A 10,699-nucleotide genomic window follows, 5' to 3' on the forward strand; every position below is an offset into this window, starting at 1 on the left:
TTGATAGTGATCTTTTGAGCGGGTTAGACTTCAAAGAAATAATAGAGAGAACAAGACATAATATTAGTTTATGATAAATACATCTACTTAAATAAGCATACTCATTACTCAATTACACACTACTTAACTACTCCACTACTTTCTATTTGAATGGCATGCATAATCTAATTTACATGAATAATGCAAGAAATAAAAACTACTACCTAATGCAGTAAAAGAAACAAATGCGTAACTAGAGGAAGCATGGGTGACGTGACATGTTTATGAATGTATCAATACTCCCTTCCTAAAAACGTCCTTGACCTCAAGGACGGTATGAAATCCCATGGAGGTCGCCATTCGACTCTTCCAACGGCTTTCGGAGCGGTCTCAACCGTCCACCACGGCGGCTGCCACTTGTGTTTTCCGGTTGCATTTGGTTCCTCGGCATTCAATGTAGAAACTCGGGTGGAAACGAGACTGTTATGGTTGTGACCTTTTGTAGCACCACTTGCGTGTTTGGGAACTGGTTTGGGTGAGGTTGTTGATGTCCATTTTGGGGTTGGACTTAAGAAAGTGGCAGGGGTAGAATGCATGTGTTTTTGAGAGGTTTGTGAGGCAGGTGCAGATATGAACGGAGTGACTATTTTTGTTTTTGGTGATGAGTTAAACGATTCCAATGACGGTTTCAGGTTAGTAAGGGACTTGGCCAATGATAATAAGAGTTTGGTTTGCTCAAAGTGAACAGCTTGGGCGTCGGTAAAGGCGGTGATGAAGGTATCCAAGGCGGAGGAGTACTCCTTCATTGCAGCCGCTTGTTCGGAGATGAAATCGGCAAAGGTGGCTATGGTTTCTTTAAGTGGAGAATGGTGAGGCCTTGAAGTAGATGGAATAATTGGGTTCGGGAATGAAAGCACCATTGATATAAGCCGATTCGAGATGGCTAATCTCTCAATTGATAGTGACCCTTTGAACAGGTTAGACTTCGAAAAAATATAAAAAGAACAAGACATAATTTTACTTTAATATTCTCCACTAACTTTCAAATGAAAAATACATCTACTTAAATAAACATACTCATGACTCAACTACACACTACTCAACTACTCCACTACTTCCTATTTCAATGGCATGCATAATCTAATTTACATGAGTAATGCAAAAATTAAAAACTACTACCTAATGCATTAAAAGAAAAAAATGCATAACTAGATGAAACATGGGTGACATGGCATGTTTATGCATGTATCATTGTACCCCGAGTATATTTGGGTTCACTATCTATTCCAATCCTATATTACTATATAGTATAAAGAGAAACCTTTGGTGCCGTAAGACTCCTTATTGAGCAACTTGACAGGACCTAAGTGGTGGCCGAATTTATTTTTTTGTTTTCTTTTGTTAAGTTATCGTACAGTAACGAATATAACGTAAATCGATCGGATATCAATTTTGTTTTTTGTTTTTTGTTTTTTGTTTCAGTAGTGTAACGAACGCGATGAAATCCGACATAATTCATGTATACTCACTACATTTTATTTTAGTTCTTGTATTGTAACGACTTGGCGAAAACCAACTGGATGCCAAATTTATTTTTATTTTAGTTTCGTTACCGTAACAAATGTGATGGAGACCGATTGAATTTGTGTTGACATACAGCCTGAATGGTCGGGTTCAACAACGCTCGAGTTGTACCGCGCAACACCATTGGTCCACCTCAATATTATATATATACACACACACACACATGCATATATATTGTTTTATTTTTTTTTAGTTTCGATACCAAAACGCTCGTAACCGAAATCGACCGAATTCGCGTCGGCTTACCGCCTCGATGTTTGGGTTTTACCACTACCTGTGTTTTACTGACCTGTCCAGGTGCAACGCGCCGGGTTAAATATATACTAGTTTATAATGTAAAGAGATATTATTTAACCGCTTATAAATATATATGATGAATCAGATTGATGTGAAGTGTTTTTAAGAAAGAAAAACAAATTTTAGGAATAAACTAGTATTTACGACCCGCGCGTTGCAGCGGGATCGCTAAAAACCGTTAATAACCCAAGACGTTATAACCACATGTCTAACCCTGTGATCAAATTATCTTCTGCCCCCTTTAAAATTATAACCATCTTGTTGATAGTTGACATTTAACCACACAGCTTTAAACTTTTGGTGACATTGGACTTCGAACTTCAAGAATTAAACTAATGGCAACTGCATGTTATAGGTGGTGTGACCTTTGAATTATGTGATTAAGTCCAACATTAACTTTCAATTACAGATGCGGGTCGACTGGCAAACATACACTTCATTTTGCCATAAATTGAATAATTCATCCATGCGTTAATAGTGTAGTAGCATCAGTTCCACTCCTGCTTACCCCTAGCTTGAACCTCGGCCATTTTGCAGTCAAACTTTAGGCCTGAAAGCACAGGGTCAATAGGTAATTAAAGACAAAACATATTACCTCCACAATCATTTTTATTTTTTAAGGCCAATATATGATGACCTGCAAGCATACAGGGCAATCAAAAACACATCACTTGAATCTTTATTAGACATAGATAACAAATATTCTTTGTCTTTTAGTTGTTCATTTCTGATTCTAAATTAACAATGCCTAAAATGGCCTTTAGAATTATTAATTAGGTTTTATTAAGACTAATGCTATTGATGTTTTTGCAAGAATTAACCTTCAAACTCATACCGGTATTTTGTTGCCATCGTAAATCCAAGCAAGCGCATAACTGGTCACAGGCAAAGAAGAAAACACAAGATACAAAGGAAATAATAAAACAAAGCCCTAGAACTAAAAATTCGCTTAAATTTAAAATGATAACATATATGAAGAACAACCCTGGAACTAAAAATTCAGTTAGAGTTTAGCTAATCTACTCAAAATGCTAGAAATTTGTTTAGTTTTTAACAAACGTAAAATGTTGAGATTTAATTGATAAGTTAAGTACTGAAACTGTACACTACTGTATCCATCATCCCTATAATTTTCTTCCGAATCGCCATTGTAGCTACCCAACTCATCAGTAGAAATCCCACATTAACGGAGTCGGTATGAAACGCAAAGGCACAACCTACCTATATACAGGACCGTCTCGGAGAGCTCGATCATTTTCATGGGCCTTGCACGACTTATAAAAATGGGCCCCCAAAAATGTAACTTTTATATATATGTGTGTGTGTGTGCGTGCGCGCGCGCGCGCGTCTAATCATAATAAAGCGATGAATCGATAAATGTAATAACGATGAACAAAAGAATACTCTTGTAGCAAAATGATAAATTTTAAATAGTTATTTGAATACCCGAATCTTGAGGCTTGCTTAGCATTTTTGTGAGCAAAGGTCTCGATCAACTCGTTGTAATCCATACTCTCTAACATCTTGTTATCTCTAGCTTATCAATGCCAATCCCTTAAGCTAATATGTCAAATAATCAAGCATGTGCAAGTAATCAAGAGCATTTATAAACAAATAAACCCAATCAAATAATTCTTAAAAGGCATAATGTCAAAACATGGTCAAATGAGGAAAAAGCCCTGTTTTAATTTCAAATAATATAAATCTTTAATTTCAAATAATCAAAATCAAAACATGGTTCGGGGGTTAATTAAAGGTTTATTTTACAAATAATCAAATGGTTCAAAACTTGTTAAATGGTTGTGTGTCATCGGAATCTCATTCACATCACCAAATCAAATCCCGCTAACCACCTGCCGTCCACCGTCGTACCAACCGGAATCATCTGTTATGGTCGTCGTGCCATTGGTCCGTAGTCCACACAACGTCTATTGATTATCGTAAGTTGGTAAACCTACCCTCATAATCGGTGGTGTAATAGCAAATCACTGCAACATTTTTTTATTGTCTTATAAATTATATTTGGAGGCAGAAGACTAGTGTGTTAAAGATGGGCTAATGGCTGACTTTTAAATTTTGTTTGGCCCCTATCGGTTTTGGGCCCTGTGCGGCTGCCTAGCCTGCACAGGCCCAAATCCGGCCCTGCCTACATATCTATCATATTTGGAGTCAAAATTCGTAGAATCTAACCTCAATCGGCCCGGATTTGGTTGAATCTCATTCGGTAGGCATCGAAAGCTCCATAGCTGCCGCCTGTCCGACCGTCAACACCAACGACTTCAAGAATCACCAGAGAAGTAGAATCAAACCTAATAGTCGCTGCATCTGAACCCTTCCAATGGAAAGATCGAGAAGAAAGATGTGTGTGATTGAAGTACAAAATTACATGCACAAATTACAAACTCTTAAGCCCACCGACCACCACAATTATATGTGTGTGTGTATGTATATATATATATATATAAATGTTTGTTTTAGGTAAACTGTTTGAATGAATGTTAGATTCCATGAATGCTCTAATAAAAATATATACTAAGCAATAATAAAAAGGGGTGAATTAAAATATATACTAAGCAATGTTTGGCTCACAACATTTTGTCACACAGTGCCATCATTTTTTTTATCATATATAAATTATTTTGTTGTAGAACCAATATTGCAAACAATTTTTTTAAACATTGCTAACAAATATCATTCCAATTCTTTTTAAGACAGTTTATAATATATCTATCTTAACAAATTTTAAGCCTTATAACTTCTTAGATATACTCAACTTATTTTAGTTATTAATTTGTTTTATTTTTCTAAACTTAGCTAAAATGTTTACTTTAAATAAGTTAAGTTCTATACTACACACTTTTAAGATTATTTTTAAAGGATTATAAGGAGACTTAGACAATGCAAATCACAGCCTGGGTAATTTGAGTCGCATAATGGTAAATGCATATATGAGTTGAAACAGAAAGCAATTTCACAGTTATGACAACACCATTTATACATTGACCGAAATTAATTTCCCAATAGGTGTGAGAGTCTAAGTATTTGTTTAATGATATTTAAAACCGTATTAACTTAATTAGGAGAATACAATATTACTAACTCAATTTAGTTGCATCATATAAATCTGAAACATCCTCAAAACATGCAAAACAAAAGGCAATGGCTCTTTCAACATTTGTTTTCATGTTGCTGTTATCACTCACTCCATTTTCATTTTCAAATCAAATTCAAGAAACCTTCCATGAATGTCTTTTGAACATCCTAAACCCTAATACTTTCTTCACCCCTAACCACACCGATTTCATCGACATTCTTGATTCCACAGCAATAAATCTTCGATTTCGAACTCTTTCAACTCCTAAACCCGAGGCTATATTCACCCCATTGGGCGAAACACAAATCCAAACCGCGGTAATTTGTGCCAAAAAGCTTGGGATCCACCTACGATTTAGAAGCGGGGGTCATGATTACGAAGGCGCCTCTTACACGTCCGTTTTGAACAATTCTTTTGTTGTTATTGATTTATCGAAAATGCGTGATATTTATGTTGACACCGTGGATAATTCGGTGTGGGTGGAGGCCGGAGCCACTCTAGGTGAGCTTTACTACCGAGTTCAAGAGAAGTGTAAAACCCTAGGGGTGGCCGCCCGGATGTACATGAGCCTGGGTGTGGGCGGGCACGTCACAGGTGGTGGGTACGGGTCTATGATGAGAAAGTACGGGCTTGCAGCTGATAATGCATTAGATGCAAGAATTATTAATTCAAACGGGGAGATCATGGATCGTGCCTCCATGGGGGAGGACGTGTTTTGGGCAATACGTGGTGGTGGCGGTGGGAGTTACGGAATCATAGTTTCATGGAAACTAAGACTCGTGCCTATCCCACCAGTCGCCACCATATTTAATGTTAAAATGCCACCAACATTTTGCACAAGTGGCAACAAGTGGCTCCCACATTTGACGAGAACCTTTTTGTCAGAGTTTTTATCAAACCGTCAAATGTTTCGGGGAACACAACTGACAAAACGATAACTACAACTTACCAAGCACATTTTCTTGGTGTGGCGGATAAACTGATGGAAGTTATAAACGTAGGTTTTCCCGAACTTGGATTACAAAAACAAGATTGTCTTGAAATGAGTTGGCTCCAATCGGTTATGGTACTCTCGGGCTACCTAGCCACCTCCCTTTCGTCGGATCTTGTCACACCCCGACCAAAGGCGGCGGAACATGCCGAGGTGTAACGATTGTCCATAAGCACATGACACTAATTAAAGTGACAGTATTTAATAAACTCATTTCATTTCACAACATCGAAAATGTCACATAACAATTATCCATAAAATAACCATAAACAAGATATCACAAAATATGGCAAATTTGATATTATTCATTTTTACTAATATCCTAAGGTCTTTGATGTCGTTTTCTTCACAATCATAAATCAACCAAGATGCAAACCTGCAACATTTCATAAAATAAAGTTTGTCAACACAAAGGTTGGTGAGCACTTCATAAGTTTAATCATATTAGTATATAATAAAGATAGCCACAAAACTTGCATACGAAACGATAAACAAAGGTGGTAATTTGGATAAATAGATATCGCTAAACACATTAGCGACACCTATCTATAAGGGAATGCCAAATAGTCTAGGATTTTATAGTTATCGTTAATTGCATTACGTTAACGACACCTTGCTATAAGGGGATGCCAAATAGTCTAGGATTTTATAGTTCCACCAACCAAAAGCAATAAACACATAGGAATATAAGCATAGAACACCAAATCGAGCAATTATTAGGTAAAGTATACAACTACGTTTGTGGTTTAAGATTCAAATATAAAGCATTTTGTTGAATAAGTATGAAATGTCACCCCCAAAATAAAAGATGGAAAATGGGGTATGAAGTACTCACCTTCAAGTAGTAAACTTGAAAGATGATAATTTGGAGATTTGTCGGAACGACGAGTTTAACGCACAATGCCTAAAAAGAAAAGAAGTCTTGAATTTAGAAAGGTTGTCTTGAAGGTCTTTAAGCAAAATAAATGTTGAGAAATGTAAATAATTAAAGTTTAAGGTTTAAAATGTAACTATTTAAGAATTTATAATAATAACCCTTTAAAAATATAAGTTTGCTCGAAACTGGGTTAAAGTAACTAACCTTATTATTTACTAAACCTATGTTAAGTAATAAGGTGGGTAAAATGCAAGAATGCAAATCCCTTTGGAATAAAGATACTAAAACGGTTTTTTTTTATCGAGTGTTCGGGTTGTCGGTTCGGGTCTTGATAATTAGTCAAACCCAAAGTCAACTTTCCAAAATATTGAATGTTATGAGATAACTCAATAAAATTTAATAAGACTTAACCAAGTATGTAGTTCTATTGTTTTAGAACTAACAACGCACGTTAAGCGAGTGTTCGGTTTTGTCGGTCCAAACTTTGTTATGAGATCAAGTTGGATCCAACATTTCCAAGTACTTAAGAAAATATTTAAAAATCAGTTTGTAACTATTTTTAAAGACATATACAAGTCTTGATGGCTAAAAAAAACACACTTGTGTGTCTTAAGCGAGTAAGAATCGGTTTGGTTTCCACATGTCCAAACACTAAAGAACTTGTATAATAATGTACAAATAAAAAAAATACTTTAAGTTTTATAACCAAAAGTTAACAATAAAGTCTTTAAACAAAAGTTCGGTTTTCGGTTCGGATCGTGTTTCGGGTTAAGACCGAGGTAAGATTCTACAAACCCATAACCATAGAATTTTTTTTTTAAAAATGATTTTAGAAACTTAGATCTAACAATAAGTATGTTTAAACAATTATTTAACAAAACTAGTAACAAAGTTCAGTTTATGGTTTAGAGCTATTTACGGTTAAACCGAAGCATAGACTCTTAAAAACCCATAACCATGGAACTTATAAACATGACCAACAAACTAAAATAAGCAAGATTAATATGTATGTAAAGTTATATAGATGTATATATATCAAGGACACAAAGTCCTCCATGAAGCCTTGCCTTATGAGGTCCGAAACCTCACCGACCGGAATCGGAGAAGTAACTACCAAAGGTAAACAAGGGGTGTATATTATATATATGTTGCACAACCATAAACAAGTATTAATAAGGCTACATAAACTAATTAAGATGAAAGACTAAAAACCTTCAAGAACACTTAAGAAGATAACCTTGAACCTTTGATGTTTGAGAGAGTTTTTTTTTTTTTTTGAGTTGTAGCAAGGGAAAATGAAGAGGAAATGTGGTGTATATATAGAGTAATGTTGGTGGTCAAATATGGGTGTGAGACACAAGAGTTTTCATGCAAAATGGATCAAGACAAAAACACAAAACAACAAAAAAAAAAATAATAATAATAATAATAATAATAATAATAATAATAATAAATAAATAAATAAATAAAAATAAAAATAAAGGTAGGATGTTTTCAAGACCCAACAAGTGTGAAACAATATTGTAACATAAATCCATCATTTTGATTATAACATAAGCTTCGGTTTACAAATCGGGTCGGTTTACATAATAAACAAATACAAACACGAATACAAACAAGACCCGAAATTGACGAATGTCATAGATCTCTTGTCCCGAAAGCCTACATTTTTGAACTACTTTAAAGCAAAATCAGATTTTGTTAAAGATGTAATACCGGAAACCGGGTTGGAAGGGATGTTTAAAACAATGTTGGCCTCGGAAAACAACCCGTTTATGATTTGGAACCCTTATGGCAGGATGATGAGCAGGTATCCGGATATATCAATCCTGTTTCCACACAGAAATGTGCTTTTTAAGATTCAGTATGCTGCTTCATGGATGGATGATGAAAAAGAAACCATGAACAACCATGTTTTGGGACTTCACAAGGTTTATAGATACATGACACAATATGTTACAATGTCCCCAAGACAAGCGTATGTGAATTATCGAGATTTTGATCTTGGAATGAATAATAGGAATGGGAGTTATGAAGAGGCGCATTCGTGGGGAACTTTAAAGATAACTTTAAAAGACTGGTGCAGATCAAGACTCAGTTTGATCCAGATAACTTCTTTCGTCATGAACAAAGCATCTCGATTCTTTCTCCTTAGAAGATTTTTTTTTTTATTATATCATAGGTCGAGATTGTGGATCCATATTTGCAAATGTTTATAAATTAAGAGGAATACAAGCAATCATCCAACCCAGGGATTGTGATTAATTTCCTTAAAACACATGTATCTAAAGAACTAAAAAAAACAACTATTTTGCCAAATTTTGTTAACCCGCTTTTTCATTTTTTTTTAATGTTTTTGGGGCTTAATGTGTAAAAAAGTTAGGGGTCTTGAAATGGGTTAAACCCGTGTATTGACGGTTAAAAGTTAAAGTAGTCGAATGTCACGTTCGGTTGACTTTCAGGGCTGTTTTGAAAATGATTAAAAGGGATAGATTTTAAGTAATTAATTAACCCATTCTTATGTGAAAAAGTTGGTTAATCTAGAGGTTAAGGGGTTAGTATGCTTAGAGATTACAACTATTGACATTTTGGATACATGTAGTGTTAAGTATATGTTTTTGGTTGTTGGTCTAAAGTAAGTTAATGCGAGTTTATAATTAATGTTTATATGTTTACATGATTGTACAAGTGTTTTGGGTTGATCATGATCAATTGGCAAATGGTTGTAGAAATGGTTATGACGTGATTAGCGGATAACATATTAAATGAAACCGAATGGTATACGTAAAGGGTACATGCTGAGGATATTATTTTAGTATAACGCTAATGATGCTTTGGGACATAATGTGACATGATGAATTGATGATCATTTTCTTGAGGATCAAACATGATCGAAGAGCAAAAGAAAACCAATGAGTTAAGAAAGACCCATGTAGGACTAAAGTAGCATACCAACTACTCAACTAGGACTTTCAACACAAAAAATTTAGGGCCCAATTCTCTTGTGTCTGATCCATTATATCTATAGATAATAAAAAAAACAAAAAAATAAATAAAATAAAAAACCGGAGTCCATGGGTCATGAATCATGACCACAAGGATTTTTTCTAAATATTTTAATGGTTTTGTGTTTTTTGTTCCTTTCTTTTTTTCTCTTTTGCTTTTCATATATAATTTATTTGTTTATCTTTTAGTTTCGGTACAGTAACTAATAGAATTTGCATTGAGAACCATCGCAAATTCAGGGTTACCAACTGAATAAATGTTATGTTAAGCATTTTGTATATGAGACTGACAAAATTCTCGTCAAGTAGCCGCCACAATGCCCGAGTTTACCGACCAAATAAATGTCGTTTTAAATATATATGTTACTGTGTATATCGTAAGCTACGAGTTTTTTCTTTGTTTTAATTCCGGTACCTGACGAACGTAATCAAAACCGACCGAATCCGCATCGACTCGCCATCGCAAACGTTCGGGTTTAACCGACTGAATAAACGCTTTAAATAAATATGTTATTTTTTATGTATCATAAGTTTTCTAAGTATAATGGGCGTTTAAAATTTAATTTTTGAGACATGTCGCATATCATCTTTACTAGTTTACGAATAAGTCAATTTCATACTTGTTGTGTTCATCGTATACATCAACATCTTTGACAAATGGTTTTGATACATTTCGTTTAAACCTATAATTTGAATAGCATTATGTTAAAGTATGTTTGGAACTGTAACACCCCGGCTAAAGCGGAATACGCCTGGGTGTGACGTACAGATCACTCATAAGCTCGTAACGCTATTAAAGCGACAATAATTATATTTATTTCATTTCAATGCATCACAAATACACAATCAAATAATAATACAATAAACTTTGA

The 10,699-nt window shown here is 34.8% G+C and overlaps 1 pseudogene; it reads left to right on the forward strand.

Moving 5' to 3' along the window:
• The first annotated feature begins 5,009 nt into the window (after positions 1-5,009).
• LOC143597076 (monolignol oxidoreductase AtBBE-like 13 pseudogene) lies at positions 5,010-8,977 on the forward strand (annotated as a pseudogene).
• Positions 8,978-10,699: the final 1,722 nt, after the last annotated feature.

The sequence above is a fragment of the Bidens hawaiensis genome, unplaced genomic scaffold (assembly GCF_021521415.1).
Source record: "Bidens hawaiensis isolate Kalapana, Puna unplaced genomic scaffold, B.hawaiensis_p1.1 tig00047541_1, whole genome shotgun sequence".
NCBI lineage: Eukaryota > Viridiplantae > Streptophyta > Magnoliopsida > Asterales > Asteraceae > Bidens > Bidens hawaiensis.